The 22,424-nt window shown below is 48.2% G+C and overlaps 1 pseudogene; it reads left to right on the forward strand.

Moving 5' to 3' along the window:
* LOC136110108 (dynein axonemal heavy chain 9-like) overlaps positions 1–22,424 on the forward strand; it is a 71,144-nt pseudogene that overhangs the window by 32,438 nt on the left and 16,282 nt on the right.

A 22,424-nucleotide genomic window follows, 5' to 3' on the forward strand; every position in this document is an offset into this window, starting at 1 on the left:
GTACCCTTCACAGATGGTATAACTAAACTCCCTGAGAAAGACCTTAATGTCCAGAGATGGATACAGTTCTCACCTAACATATGAGCTACTCTACCTGGAACACACCTAACAAGTTAACGTGATAGCTGTTGTGTCAGTAATAACTATCCATTTAAAACAGAGATCTAATTTTACTTCCTAAACAGATAAGGCCCGTGTTCCCCACAGAGGACTAACTGCATGTTATTTATGAACTTTGAAAGCTCAGCAGCAGTTTAACATGTAAACACTGAGAGATTCATTTTAGAACGGAGCAAACAAGTTTCTTTTCAGGCTTCACAAGCACAAAAAGCTGAGTAGGTTTGAATCAGACTTTAAAATGTGCTCATTAGAATAAAAGCAGTTTTGGAAACTTTCATCCTAGTGTGAAATCACCTGTGGCAGTTGAGAGCTTGTCTAAAACAGTAAGTCAGACTGCAAAGCCTTTCTAGCCTCTTCTTCCACCTGTGTTTCTGCTTTTTGGTGAGGATTCTCTGACTCTTTGTCTGTTTGACCCTTGGGAGTGGAGAGAGATCTATGAGTTACTATGTGCTTTGTTATCTATTTGGAAAATGCTGTAAAGGACCAGCCTGCAGGCTCAGCTCATGTCTGGCATTTCCCCATGGGAGGGGAGAATCTGCTCGATAACCCAAACTGTAGCACGACACATTAAAGGATATTCACCCGCCTGTCCTGGGCTCTATTTTTCTGCTCTTCTCCCCAGGTTGTCCCTGTGTGAGAAGGCTTTGGCTGAATATTTGGACATGAAAAGATTGGCCTTTCCCAGATTTTACTTTGTTTCTTCAGCAGATTTATTGGATATTCTTTCCAATGGCACCAACCCACAGCTGGTAAGCCTTGCACTATGTCACCTTCACATTTTCCAGCTGTCAGTAATGTCAGGGTGGAAGATGCTGTCTAGGGACTCAGCTGTAGCTTATCCTTTCTTGAGTGCCTTTTCTCCCACCCTCACTTGGATTAACAATAACTCTTTCACTGCTGGCCTTCATCTGTCGTCTCTGAAAGGCAATGCGCACACTGTATGTTGTCCCATCTGTCCCTGGTGATGCTTGCAGATGGTTCTGAAAGCACTGCACAGAGCAGAGCTATGTTCTTGATACCATAAAAACAGTGGGTTTGTTTCTGCTGGGATACAGTGAGGTTGGGGGAAACCATTTCTTGAGGATCTCAGCCAAAACTTGTTGCTGAGCTTGGTTCCCCAAGCTGGGATGCCAGCAAACAGCATCTGTTGTTGAAAGAGCCACAGACCGGTCATTCAAATGTGACAGTGTTGACAACCGAGGGCTTGGAGACGTCTCTGTTTTTAGGCAGAGGAGACATCTGCTAGTCAGCCACTTCTTCCTTCCCCCATGCAAAGGTCTTTGGGATGGCCTGTTTACAGGGGAAGAGCAGAACACAGCCTGGAAGAGGTAAGACAGCTGGTGGTCAGACAGTGGCTGTGGCCAAGGCAGGACTTCCTTGGGTTGCCACCCACCCCTGCACAGCTCTGCTTGGCCTTGTTTGGGACGCATCTTTTATTCAGAGGTTGGTGCATAAAACCAGTCAAAACGTTCACAGCAAAAGGCGAGTGTTGGATGATGAACAAAGTCCTAATTCTGTCTTTTGGTAGCGAGTATTTTCACTTTCTTCAGGCTTTCCACCATTTTCAGTATTGATGTGAGCACAGGAATGGAGCAGGTTTGCATGTGTATTTGGAAATGCTGTTGTTTACCTCTAACCTTTAACGCTGCTTCTATCTGTGTCTGCTGCTGGGTGATTTCAGCCCACAGAGTATCATAAATACATAGTTGATTGATATTTAAAATGAAGAGGAAAAAAAAAACACAGGAAGCAAAGATACTGTGTTGAAATGCTCTGTTGAGTAAGAAGAAATTCCTGGTGTTTTCTGTTATTCAAAAGTATTTGCAGTAAAATCAAAGTAAATGTCAAGCAGTATCATACATAGATACACTCTCAGCCTTCCCAATGTAGTTTCAAAGTCTGATGATTCCTAAAGGAGGATTAAATACACAATGACATTATCCTCGTGAACTGGGTGCTGAACTTGTGCAGATTCAGGTGCGTTCGGGCTCTGGCAGCAGGATCGCAGCAAGTGCTGGGGTTGTGTCCGAACCCTCCAGACTGGACAGGGTCTGGGAAGGGGCAGCTGGGGATTTGTGACCAGAAGCTTCTACATGTAAGAAAAAGTTTCTACGGTTTACTTACGGTTTGAAAAGAGATAAGCTTATGGCCTCAAGATACGCTTAATGGCCTCAAGTTGTGCCAGGGGAGGTTCAGATTGGATATTGTAAAAAAATTCTTCCCAGAAAGGGCTGTGGGGCATGGGAACAGGCTGCCCAGGGCAGTGCTGGAGTCACCAGCCCTGGAGGGGTTTAAAAGACATTTAGACGAGGTTCTTAGGGACATGGATTAGTGCCAGAGCTAGGGTATGGCTGGACTTGATCCTGAGGGTTTCTTCCACCCAAAATGATTCTGTGATCTGGGGGGATGCTGAGTGCCCTGTGCTTCTCAGAGTCACTTAGCACCTCCCAGGGTTTGGCCCTGCTTGTATGTGTGTGAGAAGCTGCGTCCACTTGCAGCACAGCTCATGAGAGGGAGGGTTGTAGTTCTTTGTGAGTCAGTGAGTCAGAATTAGATGGACAAATCCACCTCCACCCTTCCTTCTCTGAAAGCATCAGAGCATTGGGCATCTCACGCAGAATCCCAGAATGTCAGGGTTGGAAGGGACCTGGAAAGCTCATCCAGTGCAATCCCCCCATGGAGCAGGAACACCCAGCTGAGGTTCCACAGGAAGGGGTCCAGGCGGGTTTGAATGTCTGCAGAGAAGGAGACTCCACAGCCTCCCTGGGCAGCCTGGGCCAGGCTCTGCCACCCTCACTGAGAAGAAGTTTCTTCTCAAATTTAAGTGAAACCTCCTGTGTTCCAGTTTGAACCCATTCCCCCTTGTCCTATCACTGGTTGTCACCGAGGAGAGCCTGGCTCCATTCTCCTGACACTCCCCCTTTAGATATCTGTAAACATGAATGAGTCCCCCCTCAGTCTCCTCTTCTCCAGCTCCAGAGCCCCAGCTCCCTCAGCCTTTCCTCACACGGCAGATGCTCCACTCCCTTCAGCATCTTGGTGGCTGCGCTGGACTCTCTGCAGCAGTTCCCTGTCCTTCTGGAGCTGAGGGGCCACAACTGGACACAATATTCCAGGTGTGGTCTCCCCAGGGCAGAGCAGAGGGGCAGGAGAGCCTCTCTGACCTACTGACCACCCCCTTCTAACCCACCCCAGGTACCATTGGCTTCCTGGCCACAAGGGCCCAGTGCTGGCTCATGGTCACCCTGCTGTCCCCAGGACCCCCAGGTCCCTTTCCCTCATTTCTCATCTCCCCTATGGGAGTTTTTCTACCTCTCTGCTGTAATTGAGAGAGGCAGCTCCTGTCTGGGACTGCTTTGGGAGCTTCCCCTTTCTGTGGGGACGTCAATCCTAGGAGAATCTCACCTTCATTGGCGTGGGGCGCGCAGTGATGCAGTTGTGTGTTACGCAGTGGTCTGGAAGAAGTGCTGGTGACCTGCTCAGCTCCCAGCAGGCAGATGCTGATGTTGAGAGCCCACAGCATCTCCCTGTTGGCTTTGCAGACTCAGATGGAGGTGAACAGGAAAGAACTGAATTATTCTTTTCCTTCTGGAAGAGTGCTTTTGGTGAACATGGTTGTTCTATAGGAGGTCTGGGCTGTTTATCATAGGTCTTAGGCAGAAATAAAGATCTTTCTTCTCCATGAAAGAGAATTTAGGATATTTCACTAGCACAAAATCAGTTTCTAGTAGTGGAAAAACAGGAAAGTTCATAGTGAAGAAAACTCCACGTTGTGCTGAGAATAGGATGAGGTGGAGAAATGGCTACAGACTTCTCATCACTACATGTAGGGAAATTTGGGGTAGGAGTCATGAGGTGTTTCAATGTTTTCTATGCTTTTGCACTGTATGGAAGATTTCCCAATGGAGAAACATGATTTATTAAGGCATGTCTGTTTTCTAAATTACATAGAAATAGGTGGAAGTATTACAAGAGACAGCAAGAGGCTTTTGTTGGCAGTATGTTGGCCACATTTGAGAAGATGTGGTGCTACCTAAATATCCAAGATATTTTGTTAACATGATTTTGCTTGTGACATGTATAGTGATCTTCATTCCGCTCGTCCTATCTTGGTTGCTTTATTTATACAACCCGTTTTGCAGGTGCAACGTCATCTTTCCAAACTCTTTGACAGCTTGGCCAGGATGAAATTCCAGCTGGACTCTGAGCAAAAGCCAACCAAGGTTGGCCTGGGAATGTACAGTAGAGAGGAGGAGTACGTCAGCTTCAGCAAGCCCTGTGACTGCAGTGGGCAGGTGAGAGGGAAGTCCTTGTCTATCAAAACTGTCCGGTGGAGTCTGCTCCCCTGCTCCTCGTGTGAGATCCCTTGCCAAGACGTCATAGAGCTTCACTGCTCTCCCCTGGTGCATGAGAAAAGCTGGAAGAGGTGGTGATTTAGTACCTCCTTACACCACAACCTTTCGTGTCACTCTGGATAGGTCCTCACTAAGGGGGGACGTGGATGTCGCAGTCCACTGTGAGAGAAAGAGCTGTGCCATTTTTCTGACTAGGTTTTTAATTTGATTTTTTCTAAGACCTTTTGAAGGTTAGTCTTAAAGCTTGCTACAAATATCCTCGGTGAGGGAGGGGATGCAGACTGAAAAGAGACTAAGCTATTCCATAGTACCTCTGCACGGGTGTGTTTGGCAGGAGAAGGCCTTTTACCTGTTTCTCAAGTCTTCATTATTTCATACCACGAGTGAAAGTATGAAATGTAAGAATCAAGCTACTGCTCAGCTTATCTATCCTGGTAGTTTCACCTTTCTGCATGGTCTATTACAGGAAGCTAAAGTACGTAATACCGGCTACTGAGCTCCCCAGCAATGGAGCTTGCTGCGTTCAGTCTGTCTTCTTGTTGAGGGCTTTGCCTGTGAAATATGAAATTCAGCAGGAATTGTGTTCCCAAGTTTGGCAGCATCTTTCTTCTGCTGCTGGCAGACTGCCCACATCCCACCAGGGATTCTGTCATGGCCTGGAGGTGGAACACACCTGACCAAATTATTCATTGACGGAGTTCATTTTGGTTCCTCCTGTAGCTAGAGTTCAAGAAAAAAATCTGTCTTCTGTTCTTGGTGTCTGGAAGTAGATGCTAATCCTACAGTACCAGAATTAGCCAAATCTACCCAGTCTGAAGGAGGCTGTGAGGTTTGGTTAACTCATAGAATGTCCTGAGCTGGAAGGGACCCACCAGGATCATGGAGTCCAAGTCCTGTCCCTGCAGTGACAACCCCACAGGTCACCCCGTGTGTCTGAGGACGTTGTCCAGTCTCTCCTTGAACACTGTCAGGTTGGGGCTGTGACCCCTCCCTGGGAGCCTGTTCAGTGTCCAGCACCTCTGGGTGAAGAACCTTTCCCTCATGTCCAGTCTAAAGAGAACTGAGATGCTTGCCTCATTTCCTATCTTCACTAATTACCAAAGGCACTTAAGAAGAGCAAATGTGTTACTGGGATTTAATCTCTTTTCCAGGTTGAAGTCTGGCTCAGTCATGTACTAGACAGCATGAGGGCTACTGTGAGAGATGAGATGACAGAAGCCGTCATGGCTTATGAGGAAAAACCAAGGGAACAATGGCTCTTTGACTATCCTGCCCAGGTATCTGCCACTGCTTCTTATCACCACTCAGGCTGGCTCGTGGAAAGGTAGCTCTTGGGTTCCCCATCAGTCCTGCCCTTCCCTTCTTTCAGCAGCTGTGGACAGGCATGTTTCTGGCCTCCACCTTGCTATCCAGGAGAGAGGGAGGATGAGTTGTCCTTTATCCTGGCGGTCTCCTGATGGAGTTTTCAGGCTGAGCTCCATGCTCTGGTTGGGGCTCTTGGTTGGGTGACAGAGCCCAGGGGCTTGGGCAGTGCAGTCTGTACAGCCAGAGCAGTGAGAGGTGCAGCAGGAAGGCAAAGTGGTGAGGCCTGATAAGAGTGAAGAGCCCCTCAGATGCACCTCTGACAACCTCGTGGTCTCCAACTCTTCCTCCTCTGCTGTGTCAGGCATGTGAAAGGTGCTGATTTACTTATAACTAGCTGCTAAATGTGTCTATCACTGATATGGTGTTTTAAATGAATGTCATGGAGCAGATCCTTGTTGTACTGTCTGCTGTGACTACTGTATGAAAAAATACTTAATTTCATGTCACGGATGTTTCATCCTTGATCTCCCTGTGGATCCGACACTCTTGAACATAAGGAAGCTTTGGTATTTTCCCTGATACTGAACCAGCCTATTTCCCTAGGTGGCGCTTTGCTGCACCCAGATCTGGTGGACAACCGAGGTTGGGATTGCCTTTGCCAGGGTGGAGGAAGGCTACGAGAATGCGATGAAGGAATAGCACAAGAAGCAAGTGACCCAGCTGAACACCCTCGTTACCATGCTGATCGGGCAGCTCTCCAAGGGCGACAGACAGAAAATCATGACCATTTGCACCATCGACGTGCATGCTCGGGATGTGGTGGCAAAGATGATAGCACAGAAGGTTGGTGTTGGCAGTTCAGCACAGTTCTGTGGGTGCTGGAGAGGGGGCTTCAGGGGGCCCAACCACTGGCCATTCAGATCACTGCCGGTCTCAGTGGGAGACGTATGACTAAATTTATTTCTACAATGTTTGTAGTAAGTGTGCAGAAAGCCCCTGTAAGCCTGCAGAGCTGTGCTGTGTCATGGCCCTGCAACACCAACTTGTAGTTGCTGCAGATTCACACCAGGAGTGAGAGCGCGGCCCTGCGTCCTGGTGCCAAGACATGTGCTGGTGGATGATGGTGGTGTGTTGGGAGGCTGCTGGACTCAGTCTCAGTTTTGACTTTAGAAAGTAAGAAAAAGCATTCAAGCTTTGTTCTTTGTAGCGTCCTTTGTCTGGTGTGGGGCCACAGGGACTTATGTGGGACTCCCTTCTCCTGCAACACCTCTCCCACACTACTCCCCTGTCCCTGACACCATGCCAAGTGTTTAGCCTTGCAGGTGGGTGGGAAGATGCCCTGAATGTATTGGGTTGTGGCTCTTCCCTCATCTGTGTCATCTCAGAGGCAGCCAGGCTGCTCACAGGGTTTCTGTCTTCAAGGCTCAGCTGGGCTCAGTGGTGCCTCGGTCCAGCCTGGGGTGAAGTGATGCATCTGGACCTGCCTGCTGGTTGTGCAGAGAGCGCTGGCCATGCCTGTCTTTGTCCACCTGTCCCCAGTCTGTTTCCTTGGTGCTGTCTGCAACCTCTTCCTTGTCTAGATGGCCTCTGCTCCTTCTCTCACTCTGGTTGCGTTATGAGACCTTCTTCATGACTTGCTGCTTCTTAAATCTATTCAGGAGTCTTTTTGTAAGGCTCTTTCTCTTGGCCATTAATTTTTTCCTCTCCCACCAATGTGGTCACTAATTTGGTTCCTCCCCTTTACTGATGGGAGATGGGGAGGTGACATTTCTCACCGCATTGCAAGGAGGCGGCCTTCCTCACCACACCTGCCTTGCAGTGAGGACCAGTCATCCCCCATGAAAATTTCATAGCAGTCGCTATTTTGGCCCCCGAGCTGCATGTGTCTGGCATCCCCGGCCTTCCTGTGATGGTGTTTGTGGGTGTGTTGCAGGTGGACAATGCCCAGGCCTTCATTTGGCTGTCACAGCTCCGGCACAGATGGTCAGATGAGGAACGGCACTGCTTTGCCAACATCTGTGACGCCCAGTTCCTGTACTCCTATGAATACCTTGGCAATACCCCTCGGCTTGTGATCACTCCGCTGACCGACAGGTAAGTCCCTGGGACACAATGTCATAGCTGGGCTTTGCCACACAGGTAGAGAGAGAGATGCCAACCAAAGATGGATTTAGTTCAGACACCTGTATCCCTCTTGTTCTGTCTCCATGTCCCAGCACTCCAGTGGTCGAGCTCTAACTCTTATCTGGTTTTTGGTGGTACCCTCTGGGGAATTTGTACATCAGATCCCTGGGTGGGATTCAGCTCACACATTAAAACACTTGTGGGTGTCTTCCTGTGCACAAGATGTCCACAGTCCATAAAGCTGGTGAGTCTAGAGAGCTTTCATCCCATCTTGAAGCAGACATCTACCTGGTTGCCTCAGTGGGGACACCTAGGGTTACTTGAGATACTCTGTGTTGTCCCACCTGGCTTCCAGCTGCCAATCCAGAAGTGTAAAAGTCTCCTATGGACCCCTTGTCATATCTCTCCACCCTATGTGACATTTCAGCAACCAAGAGCATCTCAGGTGGCTCTAGTCACCTGTGTTAGTCAGCTGCGTCAAGCCCCCAGGTATCATCAGGTTTTGTTGGCTATATTGACTACACCTCTGTGGCTTATACAGGTAGTATAGATACTCACATGTGGACACCACCCCAGTGTCCATCATCAACATGATGGAGAAACTTTGGGACTTGCTGCAGCTTTGAGTTGGGTTCACTCATAGGCCACCTGAGCAGGTTTCTGTCAGTGACAGGTCTTCCAGAAAAGCTGTCCTTTTCTCATACTGCCTGAGATGTGCCCAATATCCATGAGTTGTATGAGGATCCAGAGAGAACACAAGCTGGACATGAAGAGGTTTGGGCAGACCTTGGTGGAAGATGAGTATCTCTTGGAGAAAACAGAGCTGAGCAGAGGTGGTAATTAATGCCAAGAAGGCTTTCAGCTCAGACATGACCCCTGCTCACGTACAGCTTTTCAGAGGAGAGGCTCTGCTGAGTGCAATGCTCTAGTGCTATTGCCCTGCAGCCCACAGTTGACCTATTGGACATATTTCCTTTTTTCATTCATCATTCACTGTGAAAGATGTTACATCACCCTGACCCAGTCACTGCACCTGACCATGAGCGGAGCACCTGCAGGCCCTGCGGGCACTGGCAAGACGGAGACTACGAAAGATTTGGGGCGAGCCCTGGGCATCATGGTGTACGTGTTTAACTGCTCCGAGCAGATGGACTACAAGGTATGGCTCCCACCTCGGCTGCAGTGCGGTCACATGGGGCTGGGGATGCTCAGGGCCCGAGCAAACCTGAAGGATGAGAGTAATCCAATGGTACCTGGGGTGCATTAGGAGAGGTATGACCAGCAGGTCAAGGGAGGTTGTTCCTTCCGCTCTGCTCTGCCCTGGTGATGCCACATCTGGAGTTGTGTCCAGTTCTGGGCTCCCCAGTTTAAGAAGGAATAACTGCACAGAGTCCAGCAGTGGGCTACAAAGATGCTGAGGGGTCTGGAGCTTCTTTCTTGTGAGGAGAGACTGAGAGAGCTGGAGCTGTTGAGCTGGAGAAGAGAAGCTGAGAGGGATCTGATCAATGGGATCAATATCTCAGGGTGGGTGTCAGAGGATGGACCAGACTCTGTTCAGTGGTGCCCAACGCCAGGGTGAGGGACAACGGGCACAGACTGAAACACAGGAGGCTCCATCTGAACATGAGCAGAAACTTGTTTGCTGGGAGGTGCCAGAGCCTGGCCCAGGCTGCCCAGAGCGGGTGTGGAGTCTCCTTCTCTGAGACATTGAAACCCGCCTGGACCCACCTGTGTGATCTGCTCTGTGACCCTGCGTGAGCAGGGCTTGGACTGGGGGATCTGCAGAGGTCCCTTCAGCCCCACCAGGCTGGGATTCTGTGATCACCTCTCTCCAAATCCCTGCTACACTCCTTTAAGCTGAATGCCTTTTCCTTCTCCTCCCGTTCCTTCTCTAAGATTTGCACAAGGTTCTTCAGGAGGCAGAGACCCGAACTATCTTCTCTGCCTCATTATGCATTTCCCTTCCTTTCTGGAGTTAGATTTCATGTGTAATTCTTCAAAAATGTTGGTCTGTTCAGTTGAGACCAAGGCTGTGCTGATAGTTGGACCCTGGTCGTTTCTTCTCGGCGTGCTCGCGACCTGGCAGCCCCTGGCACGGGGAGGGACCTGTCCTGGTTTTCTCAGGATCCTCTCCCAGAATAAACCCAAAACATAGTGAACCTTCAGCCGCTACAGAGCACTGAATCATGAGGCTGAGTCTTGCTCTCTGCCAGTCTGGCACGGTACAGTGATTTTGGTAGCCTCGGATCATATTTCATTTAGCTTATGGGCTCTCCCAGGAAACGGGACCATCAGTAATTCAGCACAAGTGACCTTTAAATGAAACTGGTGCACAGATATATCGAGAAAGTGCAATTAGCAGATAAAGTGGCAAGCTGCGCAGAGCTATAAATATTATAATTGAGTTGTGCCTGCTGTTTCCATGCACTTTTCTAAATACCCACAATAGACTGTAAATTGCTATAAATAAACAGGCTGGGAAATAAAATCAATTTTTTGCTGGAGTTGATTCCATTTATGATTTCACTCTTGTAATCTTTGTTTTTGTTTTGTTTTTCCAGTCTTGTGGGAATATTTACAAAGGCCTTTCCCAGACGGGAGCCTGGGGCTGTTTTGATGAATTTAACAGGATCTCAGTTGGGGTCCTTTCTGTGGTTGCTGTACAGGTGAGTGGAGAAACACTCATAAATAAATACAAACAGAGCAGAGCCATTCTGCAGTCTTTGGAGCAAGGGTAAAAATGGCAATTGCATATTGCCGGTTTCAGTTCTGTGTATAGGCAGGTGTGGGATTAGATCTCAAGATTAATCACATGAATATCACAGCACTGCCAAGATGTCGCAGTTACGTGCTGCAAAGATATTTGTCACTTTTCTTGCCCCAGTTACAGCATTTGTGCCAAGACAATTCTTTGTAGCATCTTTTCCCAGACCACTACGCACCATGGCTCTGTACCTGTTCCTCCTCAGGAAAGCACTCGTGTCATTAATCTGCTGTGAGATAATTGCAGCACATCGTTTCAAGACAGAGAAGCTGCCTTGACTTGCGGCTGCTCAGTCTGCAATGTAGGGAATAATTTTCACAGAGGGGAAGAGGGGTGTTTGGGGCAGATCCGCTGGACTTCTGGGGGTTCCTTATCACCCCTGGTCAGGCACAGGTTGTGTGTCATACTCAGGAAATGGGAATACATTCAGGATTAATTTTCTTAACCTGTCTCCAAAACTATATGGCTGTGGATTTAGTTCTGGTGTCTGTAACGACAGCTCTGCCAAGCGGCTTTGGAAGGTATTCCTGGCCAACTGGCACCATTCCTTGGAGGAATGTGTGCAGCCCCGTGGTGCTCCCAAAAGCCAGTGTCAGCTGGTGACACTCGGGAGCTGGAGTCTGGGGCAGATCTGCGGCCCTTGCTGACGCGCTTGCCCAGGGTACCCTGACACCGTGGGATTAAACCTGGGACAGAGCTATTGGAGCGGTGCCCAGCTGGGCATGGGTGTTTCCCCTGGCGAATGGTTTCTCATCTCCTCTGTAGTTCAGCTGCTCAGTGCATTGTGTTGGTGAGTCTCGTGTGAAGCGCAGCAGCATCCCTGGAGAAGGGCTGGAAGGGAGACTGGCCTCCCCATCGTGCCAGAAAGTCCTGTGCTCTCGTGCTTATATATATAATCTGTCACTTCGCGTCCTCCTTCCCCTCCTCTTACCAGCCCATGAGGAAACCTGGCATTATTTTATACAGGGGAAGCCTTGGGGGGCTTCAGTGCAGAAAACTGAGGTGCCAAAGTGCCCAAGTTCTTCAGGATCCAACTGTCAGCTGAGTGCGTGTTTTAGGATCCTAATATCTGATTGAGGTGCTGAATTGTTCCTGGACTCCCTTTTGGGCTCAGTGTTACAGAAAGATATAAAGCTCAGAAGTTTCTACACTTCTGTAAATGTTTCGGTCAAAGACATTGTTCTGAACCCCTCCATGAACTCCTCATTCTTCTCATCTGTTTCACTCATAATTGGTACCTTATGTGGCATCCCAGAGAAGCCCCAGGCAGGTACAAGAGTTTATGTATCATTCCCTCTCAATTTCTCTTCCGTCAGGTCCTAGTTTAAAGTTGTCATTGAAAAAAAGTCTTTGAGGATCTTGAAATAAAAAGGGAAGCTGAACAAAAGAAGCCCAGGAATGACTCAACTGCTGATGGTTCCCTCGCTCCTGGCTGGAGCGTGGCAGCTGAAGAAAGCGGCACGGCCGTCATTCCATCATGGTGTCTCCTGGCTGCTGTTAGGAGTGTTACCATGGCGATGTTTAATTGGCTGTCTTACTCCTGCAGCTGATGTCGATATGGTTCCTTACAGGGAAAAATTCGATTAATTGCTTTACTTTGAGATGGCAAACAGTAGTGAGGTTAGAGCGGTGAATAGAGAGAGATTTGCCCCTCGCTGAGGTGCTGTTTGCAGAGAGGTGAACTCTTCGGAAGGAGAGGAATGAGCAGAACAAAGCTGCAATCAGGCAAATATAAAACACAATATAATATTAGTGAGTGAAGGTGTTAGGAGAGGTTTTACAGCTTCTGCCTTCTGGTTTTGGTTTTAAATCAAACGTCTGATGTCCCAAAATCTTTAAAAGTGATATCAAGTGGTCAGTTTACAACTGAGCTGAGGCCAAGCTTATTGGGAGGTGCTACCCCTTCTCTGGGCCTGGTCAGGGAACGGAGCAGGCACAGGAGGGTTTTGGGATGTCCTGAAGAGCAACGCTGTGTGGGGAGAGGTGAGATGGGTAAAGGGAATAATGGGCCCATATTGTGATAGACTTTGGGGAGTGCGTTTGGGTGTTGGCTGTGTTGTGGGTACCTGTACTGCCCTGTGTCTCTCTCACACATCAGACCTCTGCTGGGCTGGCTGGTTCAGAGATGGTGGAGCCTCTGGTGGTGTTTTTGCTGTGAGATGTGCTGAGCAGTGTCCCACAGGTGATGTCAAAAGCCAAGGTGAATGCAGGCAGTGCTGGGGACATTTCCCGCTCCTGAGTTGCTCTTCCTGACCCACGTTCATCATTGTCTCATGGAGCAAAGGTGTGAAGTCTTGCAACTCCTTTGCATTTTGACTTTCCACTCTCTTCAGCTCTTTTTTCTGCTTTGCCAGAGTTTGACTGAGATGGGAAATTGATATTGCCATGCTGATGTACTCCAAACAGTGTATAAAGCTTTATGCTGCCGGTAAAAAATAAAACAGTGATTAGCCCCATTTGTCACGAGGCCAAGAGTAACGAAGGAAGCACCGTTGTCTGATGTGTTTTTCATAAGTGAACGCTGATACTATAGTACTGTCTTGATTTCTAGGTGAAGAGCGTGCAGGATGCAATACGGGAGAAGAAGAAATCCTTCCATTTTCTTGGAGAAGACATCAACTTAGTACCATCAGTAGGCATTTTCATCACCATGAACCCTGGTTACGCAGGGCGAACAGAGCTACCTGAGAATTTAAAAGCTCTCTCCAGGTGAGTCCAGGTCAGGGTTTGTGACCTGGCAGAAACTGTCTTTTGGAACATCCAGGCTCGACCTCATGTCCTTGGGGAATTCACTTGCACAGGGCATTCGCAGGTAGTTTAAGCCTTGCACAACAGGCCTGGGTCTGGGCACGCACAGGCAGGGCAAAGGAGCTCTGTCCCTTGTCGTGGGGAAGGCAGAGGGTGACCTGGCTCGTAAAAGAAGGCCTAGAAGATGAAGCTGCAAATGCGCTGCCTGTAAGACCTGTAGTCAAGAAATACTTGTTCTGCAATGCCTCCTCACCTGTCATTTTAGGCCGTGTGCGATGGTTGTGCCAGACTTTGAGCTGATCTGTGAAATTATGTTGGTGGCTGAGGGATTCATCGAGGCCCGGGTGTTAGCCAGGAAGTTCATTACTCTCTACCAACTCTGCAAAGAGCTCCTGTCCAAGCAGGTGAGCCTGGTTCTGTGGCTGAGTGGTATGATGAATCTCCAAAATCAGCAGAAACATGGCACTGTGCTGCTCAGCTCCATGGCTAACGTTTCACAGCTTTTATTTAATGACTGCATTTGCACTGGCTGCTGGGGGAGGAGAGGGTTGGTGATCATCGGAGCAGTAAAATTTTCAGACTGCTTTACTGGAGCATCTGCAGGGACAAAAGCATTTGACCAGCTGCATTAATGGGAGACCTTTCAGTGAGTTTAAATGACACCATGTTTGGGGTAGTATTCAGTGACCTTTTGCTTTCCAGTCTCTTCCTATTGATTCTCCTGCCTGCAAAGGGTTTATGGTGTCCCTCTCTGAGTTCAGCCTTAGGCTGGTTCCAGGTCTTGTTAGAGTTACTGTCAGTGCAAAGCAAATCAGATTTTTCCTTGTCATTATTTGTGTAGATCGAAGCTGGGTCCAGAGGAGACCTGAATCAGGATTCCTGATGATCCAAACCTGATCTTGGCTGTGCCAGCATGAGGCTGGGTGGGATATGCTCTGTCGCAGAAACTTGGTGCTGTGCCTTGAGGGGCCTGGTGGAAGCCATGGCCTCCCACACAGAGCAGTCAGCTGTCGAGCTGTGCTCTGGAGGGTGTTAACAGGACAGAAATATGAACAGTTGTTTGTTGGCTTGAGAGTTCTTCTCATGTCGTTTTGTGGTACTTTTTCAGCAATGTCTTTACTGACCCCTTATTCCTGGACCTCCTCTGAGACCAAACAGGCTTGTCATCTTGTGATGGGCAGGGTGGAGAAACTTGGGTCTTTGGGGCCTCATAATGGACTAACAAGCCTTTCACCTTGGTGGCTCCTGCAGAGGCAGGGGGCTGGCTGGCCTTGCTATAGGTGCTTTATGATTTAGGTGAAACAAATTGCTTTGGTCTCTGGAGTGCAAATCCTGCTGCTGTCTTACTGCCAACTGTGAGCCCATGTGATGGTCTGAACAGCTGAATTATTTGACTCTTTAATACTGTCCCTGACGGGAATCTCACCTACTGAGATGGAAACCAGGTCACTCAGGCTGGAGAAGGTCTCTGGCCACAATGCAAATAACAGATTTAGATGTATTTTCATTGCTTACTAGTCTGGCAGTTTGGGAATGGTGGTTCTTCACCCTACATGGTACTGTCTAAGCATAAACTCATGCCTCTTTTTTTTTCTTCCTCTGGTGTAGGATCACTACGACTGGGGCTTGCGTGCCATTAAGTCAGTGCTAGTTGTTGCTGGCTCCCTCAAGCGAGATGACCCAGAGCGACCCGAAGACCAGGTTCTGATGCGCTCTCTTCGTGACTTCAACATCCCCAAGATTGTGACGGATGATGTGCCGGTGTTTATGGGGCTGATTGGGGATCTATTCCCTGCACTGGATGTGCCTCGGAAGCGTGACCTGAATGTTGAGTCGTTTGTGAGGCAGGCTGTGCTGGACCTCCGGCTGCAGGCTGAGGACAACTTTGTGCTCAAAGTAAGACCAAGAGATCTTCTGCTACACCCACATCGCCATCAAATCATTTGGGTTTTCTCAAACAGCTTTGCTTCTACAAAGAGAGCTCTGCACAGCATTGTCCTTGCAGGCAGATCTCGCTGGAGGGCAGTCAGCTGTGCTGGGTCTGAGGCAGCTGCACCTGCTCCTGAAGTCAGCACTGGATCAGTCTCTGGGCTTCCAAAGGGGCCAACTTTTGTAGGCTCATGAAAGTGTAGCCCCTGGAGAGCAGGGCCTCATCAGGTGGTGGTTGTCAAGTATAAACAGCGCTGAAAGTTTATCTGCAGGCTGAGGATTTCACCCATTGTGATTAGAGTGGCTGGACCAAACTCAATTGTCAAATCTGCTTGTGTCTCAGGGTCACGTCTTTCTAAAGAGGTGGCCCAGTGGGACCTATTTTATAGACCTGAACTTCAGTTTGGCGTCTTTGTCTAAAATTTGGGAGTGTTTTTCTCAGGTGGTGCAGCTGGAGGAGTTGCTGACGGTCCGGCACTCTGTCTGCGTGGTGGGTAACGCGGGCACGGGCAAGTCTCAGGTGATGAGATCCCTGAACAGGACTTACCAGATAATGAAGCGACGTCCTGTCTGGACAGACCTCAACCCCAAGGCAGTCACCAATGATGAGCTCTTTGGCATCATTAACCCAGCAACAAGAGAATGGAAAGACGGTAAATGTCATTTCATGTCTGAAATATGTAGATAAAGACGGGTATTTTTAATGAATTTCCCGAGCAGCAGCAGGGTGACTGGTTCTTCATGTGCAGGTCTGAGAGCCCAGGTGCTTGTCTGCTGCCTACAGCCACATGACAGTTTGTTGTTGAAAGGATACACAGGATGTTTTAGCTCTTTGATCTTCAAATGGGAAATATAGCATAAGCCTACTTGATCCTATTGCCCTAAGAATAATTTTAATGCCCATTAATACCAACACTTACCAGTTCCTAAGTGGGGCAGGCAGGTTTTGGGAGTTGGCTGGACCAGTGATGGAAGAGATGTCCCTCCTGCACTGTGGTGTGCACTGGGACCCCAAAAAATGTCCCATCCCCAGGTTTTCATTGCTGATAGCACGCACAGCAGCCTTAACGTCAGTTTTTCCACTCAGTATGGCTGCCCGATCTCTGTAGCACACCAGCGTTTGCCAAGCTGTTGATCCTGCTTACTCCTGAGGAACATTTCAAACTTGCTGGAAGATTACAGAAAATCTGGAGTGGAAATGTTGGGTTGTGACTGATACATAAAGGCAGCTTCGATTTACGTGTGCGGCGGGTTTGGGAGGTGTGGGGGAGGTGAGGGAAGACATTACCGTGAATCATCCACAGCAGCAGATGAGCTGCCACCCACCTCCCCTGGCCCCGCCATGGACCCTTCCCGACCCCCTGCTTTGCTCCAATGCCAGGTTAATTTCTTTCTAATTGTAATTAGGGAGCCTAAATCAAAGTGGCAGAGGGACGTGCAGGGTACAGCCTGAACTGTGCAGACTGGCTGCAGCAGTGGCTGCAGATCGAGGGCAGCGGTGACACCGAACAGCAGGAGGGACATTTTACAGGTGACTGTCCAGTGGTTTCTGGCCTGCGATGGTTTAAATGAAATAGTGGCACTCCTCCCTGAGCTTTCAAGGCAGATATTTTCTGCAGTAACCATTCCTGAAAATGTTGTTTCATGTTGTCAAAGACCAGCAAGGCAATCTCCACCACAGCCTAGCAAGAGGTGACCTGTTCCCTTACAGATCAGCCCCTGCTTTTCTGCTCCCCAGTTTTATCCTGTCACATTATCAGAAGTTGAAAAGGTCCTACATGTTAGGTGGTAAAAGGTCCCATATGGGAATCCCAAAAGTGTTCTTTGCAGAACAAAACTCTTCTTTTAAACCCCAAGAGAGCCGTGTGCTGTGGATGCACAAGGTCGGGACAGAGGCGCTTTCCTCTCCCCGCTGCCGCGGTGTATCCGAGGGAAGCCCTGATGCCCTGAGACAGCAACTGTTTCTGATGCTAATAATGTCGGAGTGGTTCCCAAGGCGCGTGTCCAACACGTAAGGAACTGGCTGGAGGCAGAGGCGCTGAAGCGTTATTTTTGTTGACCCGGTCTCGGGATCACACACCTGTTCCAGGTGAGCCGTTCTGCATTTGCTGAGCACAAGCTTTGTCTTCAGTCAGATGGTGCCACCAGCTGTTCCTGACCTGGATCACAAAGAAATAGCTTGTCCTGGAGAAAAAAAGAGAAAAAAAAAGAGTTCTTGTCACAATTCACTGGAAGAGAGGCTTTTTTTTAATGTTTGCCTGATGTTTTTTCATGAAGACCAGCATCTCCCGAGGTATTTTCACATGTAGAGGAGAGCAATAGTTTTGTGGAGTTTTCATTTGCTCTGCAGTGCTGCTGCTCTATTCCCAGCCTTCGTGGTCTTCTTAACATTCATTATTTACTCCCCTTGAGACTCTGTATCCTCTCTCTCCTTGATTTTACCAACATTTTGTTCTGTCATTCAATGTCATTCTGTGCTTGTTCTCCCCTCAGTCTCACTAAAGCCATGACCCAGCGTTTAATGCATCTTGATTGCCCTGATATACTTTGAGCCACAAAAAAATATTTATAAGGATTTCCTAGGCATATTCAGGTGGTTTTCTCTGCATTGTATAACTCATGCCGCCTTTTGCCTTTGAGTAGCTACTCTACATTTTTCTTATCCCTTATGATTCTCGGTGGGAATGAAGCTCGTGCGTAGGTCTGCAATCATTTTCAGTAGTGATAACTGATAACCCTTTTTTCACTTTAAAGCAAACTAGAACCGTATTGTGATATAGTAATATTTACGTATAGGCACATAGAGTTTTGCATGTTTGAGAGGAAAGCATTAATTAGAGTAATTTTTACTGTGTTGCTGGAGAAAACCGTTAGAGCAGGTGTCAAGTTCAGTGTTCATCACCATCTTCCTGTCACCCTCCCAGGCCTGTTTTCATCAATCATGCGAGAGCTGGCCAACATCACGCATGACGGTCCCAAGTGGATGGTACTAGATGGAGATATTGATCCAATGTGGATTGAGTCTCTTAATACTGTGATGGATGATAATAAGGTAATGAATATAAGTTAAAGAAGGAGATATTCTTTGACTGCATGGCATGGTTCAGCCTAAAAATGCAGATGCTGAAATAACACCTCCTAGAATAATGCGGTTGTGTTTCTTCAGATACACCAAACAATATCACATATAGAAAATGGTGCATGAGGGGAAATAGCTCAAATCATGGTTTCATTGTAATTTCCCTTCCTGGAACTGGGCTCGTGGATAATCACAGATGTCCTGATTGTAACTCCAGGCCCTTCAAAAATAGGGTGGGGTCATAATTCCACACCTTTTTCCGCCGCTCGAAGGGAGTGCTGTTCCTTTGAGTCATGGAAGACAGTTCTACTACCTGCTGGAAATCAGCTGCATTCCCTCAAGGAACTGTGCTGGCAGCAACCAAGCTTTTTAGTGCAAAGTGCTGAATGCTTTTCATTCCTGTTCCTGGGGAAGATGTCATTCTGTCTGTCTGTCTGCCCAATGCAGGTGCTGACCCTGGCGAGCAATGAGAGAATCCCTCTGAACCCAACGATGCGGTTGGTGTTTGAGATCAGCCACCTGCGCACAGCCACCCCAGCAACCGTGTCCCGAGCGGGTGAGTCCTGGCCTGAGCTCCGCACTGGGATTTGCCGTGAACCCAGGAGGATCTAGTGCCATTAACCAGTCTTCTGTTGGCCAACTTGACTCCTGTTGCAAGTACCCAACCTGAGATCACAGCGGCCGTGGGTGGACAGGGCAGGTTTCTGACAGACAAACTGAGGATCCTGACCCCAAATGCACATGTGGAGCTGTCATCATCCTGGAGATTTACCCAGAGCACTCTGACTGTTGGTGGGTGATCATGGCTTCAGCGTTGCTGAGTGCTCCTGTTGTGCAAAGCCCTTTGGATGGACTTTATGAGGAGAAGGACAGTATCTGTCTCAAAGAGTTTTTGATCTTCTGAAGAAGTGCATGAAGTATGGGAGAAGGGAATGGAGGTGTCCCCTAGTTTTACACATGGGGAAATGGGGCCCAGAGCAATGAAACTGCTCAGACAAGACAATGTTCTGAGTTTAGGGCAAGGTCATGAAAAGCGCCGTGGTTTCAAGGGTGAAGTTTCTTCACTGTTCATGTTTCTACTCTGCAGTGGGGCAGGAAAAGGGGGCAGGTAATGGGACGTCCCGTCATATTTGATAGGGTTTTAGTTGTGTGAAAGTACCTGGTAAACTCTGCTGGAAGAAAGGAACAGTTTCTGCTATGTCTTTACTATATGTTCTCTCTTACCCTGGGCCTAAAGGGATCCTGTACATCAACCCGTCGGATCTGGGCTGGAATCCTCCAGTGAGCAGCTGGATCGACAGGCGAGAGATCCAGTCCGAAAGAGCCAACCTGACCGTTTTGTTTGATAAGTACCTGCCCATTTGCCTGGACACCCTCAGAACAAGGTACCATCTGATGAGTGATTGTGTCACCCGTGGTGAGGGCATGGGGACACCTGCCACTGTCCAGCCCAGCTGTGCTGCGCTGGGTTGTGCTGCACATGATCCTCCTTGCCCCTGGAAGCCCTGAGCATCATTGGCTTAAGCTCAGAGAACCAGCAGGGCGAGGTGGGCAAAGTGACGCTCCTGCCTGTATCGTGTTGGTCAGATCTGGTTTTCATCTGATTTTGATTTGATTTTTATTGTATTTCCTGTATCAACTCTCTATCTCTTGGAAAATAATTCCGGCAGATCCCAAAGAGAAAGCTTTTCAGCCTCCTGATGTGTCAGGCTAGACCTGAGCCCACTCCACAAGTTATTTTTCATTAAGAACTTGGGTATTTGGAAGGGTCCTAGTGCTTCTTGGCTTGATTTGGCTTTAAAGCAGTGTCCACAGGGAAGTCATGTGGTTCTTGCTTATCATCATGTGAAACCATTCTCTTTCTCATACTGTGGTGAGGACTGGCCAAAGTAGAGTCCCAGAAAACTTAAGGGAGCATCTCCCATCCTCTACTTGCTTCCTATAGTTGCACTTTCCTTTAAAAACAAAAGAAAAATCAGTGAGCATGGGAGATGTCAGCCAAAAGGGGGATGTGTCAGAAGGGTCTGGAATCAGGACTTAAACATTGTGCTAGGGAACTTCTCTCTGTGGGACCAAGTTGGTTTTGACTGTTGGTAGCAAAGTCAATCGGACGTTTCCCATTCTGTTTGCTGAACATTGTCTCAGAGCGTGAAATCCACGGGATTAGCTGCAGGCAACCCTGAGCTGAGTGTTTTGGTAGCTTGCTTAATTCAGAAATCGTAGAACCAACCTTTCAAATAGCTATAATTACTTTATGGAGGACTTCAGTGCAGCTACAATATTAGTTTGGAATTCTGTAAGTGTAGCTTAAATGAATGTAAAATGGCAAGATGAAAGGGTTTATTTTATTACTCCTCTATTTGACCGCTTTTGAACTCATCGTGCTCGCAGGAAATCATTGCCTTTAGCAAGTCTTCCATTCTGCTTCTTTCAAGAAGATCAAAGTTTTAAAATGCTTGAAACTTCTGATTATTGTTATCACTTGTATATGTGCCGGTGCCAGCGGGTCTGAGTGTGAGAATGGGTGTTCTCTTTATTGTACCTGGGAATAGGACACGTACCGCTGACAAGCAGAATGCCAGTATTCTGAAAGAGCATTTCTAGTCTTCCTGGGTTGTGATGGACGTATTGCTTTCTAATTTCCATCCCTTAGATTTAAGAAGATTATTCCCATTCCTGAACAGAGTATGGTTCAGATGTTGTGCTCCCTCCTTGAATGTCTCCTGGCAGAGGAGAACACACCTCCTGACTGTCCCAAGGAGCTTTATGAACTTTACTTTGTCTTTGCTGCCGCCTGGGCCTTTGGTGGATCAATGTTTCGAGATCAGGTAAGACGGAAGATGCCTCTTCAGCATCTTTCACACAGTTTGTTTGTGTGGTTTTGTGTTGTTTTGATTTCTTCATACTTTCTGAAACATAGTGCTATGCCAGTAATGCTGTTTTCCTGGGGCTCTCATATAGGTGATAATAAACTAGAAACACAACAATTCCTTTTACGAAAGGCCTCGTTATCCAGGGTGTAACACCACCGGAGAACAGCTGAGGGGTCAGTGGTAAAGGTGGAGGGATGTTTGCTTATGCAGATGCATTTCACTGGGGAGAAACATAAGGTTAACTTATAGAAACCTGTGGATGTGCATAATGTGATCAAATTAAGACTGATTTATCAGATGGATGTATCAGTGGAGCAGTCTTTCAGCCTTCTGACTGCACAGGTAGACGTGCTACATAACACAAACCAGCCGGTGTTTTGTCACCAGGGCAGAGCAGAGCCGGAGGAACAACCTCCCTTGACCTGCTGGTCATACTTTTCCTAAGGCACCCCAGGTGCCATTGACTTTCGTGGCCACAGGGGCACACCTACTCTTGGGTGGTTGCATCCCCTAGTCAGAGGACGCCTTATCCTCAGATCTAAAGTGTGTGGTCCTGATGTCTGGGTCTGCCCACACTGCACTGCTGTCAAGGGCTTGGAGATCCACGTCTGATCTCCGCTGGGCTTGTGTCAAACTCTGTGTTGTCTGGACTATGCGGGAGGTCTCTCCACGAATGTAACACCAGACACCCCTCCCCAGCTCGGGTGGAGGCACTGCCGTTCTTGATGGCTGCTCAAGTGCTCCCAGGGGTCTCTTTGTGTGTTTTCATGTACCTTAACGCCAGACCTAGAGTGTCTGCTGGTCTCTTCAGATTTGCTCCATGCCAAGGATCAGATGCTTCAGGAAGTGCTGAACAACACAGCTCAAGCTCAGCTGGGTGCTCACTTGGTGCCATCACACCTTGTGACCATTGAATGACCTGTGCGAGACCAGCTTCCTTGGTCCTTGTGGAGCCTCCATTTCCCATGTGCCAGCTGGGAAATACTCAGCCTTAGTGTTGCCAGTCTAGGATGACTTAAAGAAACAAAACAAAGCACAATAAAGCCTGGGAAGCACTACTTGTCTTTGCTTCAGCAGTACAAGCGCAAGTATGCTGGTGTGCGGTGCTGTGGCAGCTGGCCGCTGTG

This window comes from Patagioenas fasciata, chromosome 19 (genome assembly GCF_037038585.1).
Source record: "Patagioenas fasciata isolate bPatFas1 chromosome 19, bPatFas1.hap1, whole genome shotgun sequence".
Lineage (NCBI taxonomy): Eukaryota > Metazoa > Chordata > Aves > Columbiformes > Columbidae > Patagioenas > Patagioenas fasciata.